Source organism: Lagopus muta, chromosome 4 (genome assembly GCF_023343835.1).
Source record: "Lagopus muta isolate bLagMut1 chromosome 4, bLagMut1 primary, whole genome shotgun sequence".
Lineage (NCBI taxonomy): Eukaryota > Metazoa > Chordata > Aves > Galliformes > Phasianidae > Lagopus > Lagopus muta.
Window position 1 is genome coordinate 57025313 of NC_064436.1, and position 2070 is coordinate 57027382.

Consider the following 2070-nt stretch of genomic DNA (forward strand, 5'->3'; position numbering starts at 1 on the left):
GTTGTCCCCACTGATCCCACCATTACACCATAAGTTTTCTTTTCTGCTCTGTCCAGGCCGCTGTTCCCAGACACAGCTCCTCTGTCCTGTACAGCCCTTCGGGTCACTTTGCTCCAGACACTGATTGTGAGGGCATCTTTATGTGGTTTGGTGGGGAAACTCATGTGACTACACCCTTCTGTGCTTCAAAGCATTGGGATGGGATCCAATGCTGGTTCAGAAGTTCACCTACGCCAAACTGGTTCAACCTGTCTCCGTATCATCATGCCGGCACTGGGCTTTGCCTTCCAGGGAAGCAGATGGTTTTTTAAACACATTTGGAAAGATTTTATTTGTACTGAGGGCTGTAGTTAGAAATTCATTTATGCAATCAGAATTTATAGCTGTATATACAAGGCAAGGGTCTTTTTTCTAGCTGTCCCAGTAACCAAGAGGCCGCTGAACTTCTCTATTCTGTCCCTGTATACCCAGACCCAGCCTTGCAGCAGCCACTGAATGAAAAAACAGACTCAAAACAACCTGCCTCATGCTGTCCCAACAGAGCAACTCATTCATTTTGAAATACTGCAAATATGAGCCCAGTGCCAACCAGGTTTACCAAAGCTCAGGCTTGGGTACATTCAGCTCCTGAGCTTCTCTCAGAGCAGACTGGGAGAGGAGTGAAGCTACGGCACACAGAGGGCAGGACGGATGGCGTTTCTCAAAGTTAATGGAACTCTCACAACAGATGTGATGTATCCGTGATCAGGAATGAACTGCCTCCTATTGAACTCTTATTGGAGGATTTAAAATTATTTAAAGATAATGGATGACAGCATCTTTATCAGTCTCAGCCTTTTTCTATTTTTTTAGGCTCCAATTATACCAAGATGCTTTTATAGATGTAAAGCTGATGGAAAGCATGATTACAGTGTTGTTTGATTTTGAATTCTGCTTAACGAAACTCTTGTCTTGTACAAGGAGGTAGCATTACAGGCACGTCCTATTCACAAAGGCTGCCATGGTTCCCAGGATGGCTTTTCCATCCTGGCTCTGCCCGTGCAGCCATGCCACACAGCACTCAAGCACAGGCAAACACACAGTGTGTTCTCATGTCGAATGGGCAAGTTACAGAGGTGGTGTCACATTAACCCAGATTTAACCTTTAATGGAGAAATTTGCAGCCCACACTCTAGTTCGAAGCTGATGTAAGCCTTATTTTGTGAGGGTATGTAGGAAGTGACCTGAACAGGGTTCGTGCGATTCTTCTGCATGAGAGAGGAGCTGTACTGGTGATGATGGCTTTCTCACATCATTCCGAAGTACAGACTAAATGTCACATCTGACTCATCCACAGGCGCGTTCTGTTGGTTATGGCAGATAATGCACATCTCTCCCAGTGAAACGTTAACATCCCTGCACATTTTCAAAGCAAAGCACTGAAATATTTTCCATCTCGGGGACAAGCTGTCACTTTGAAGGGCACAGCAGCACAAACTCACCCGGTGTGGGTGGGGGCTCTCTGCTCTTACTGAAATTCCTCCGGCAACAGCTAAATTAAAGTGCCTCTTCTTTTTTCCTTCTCAAGCCAGACACAACATTCCTGGGCACCTCTGTCTTGCCACTCACAGCACCGGAGGCAAATTCAATACAGCAGATGAAAAAACTTAGTGGTAAGAAAAGGAGGTGCTCCATCTGAAACCAGCAGCTGGGCCTGGAGGTTCTGGTTCTAGAAATGACATGAGGCTGCAGGGATGGGGTGTGCGTGCACCTGAGTAACATCCTGAACTTCTCATTTTGTGTCCTGGAGAGAAGGTGCCATTCACCAAACTCCCCTGGGGGTGTTCAAGAAGTGTAGAGAAGTGGCACTGAGGAATGTGGTTTAGTGAGCGTGCTGCTGTTGGGCTGATGGTTGAACTCAGCGATCTCAGTGGTCTTTTCCAACCTTAATGATTCTATGGCTCTATGAAACTTTCTACATGAAACTCTGTGGCTTCAGGCCCAAAGGAGGACACACAAGATGGTGGGCAAGCCCTCAGGGTGGGTGGGAGGAGCACAGCCCTGTTCAGACGGGGCCATTCAGACAACAGA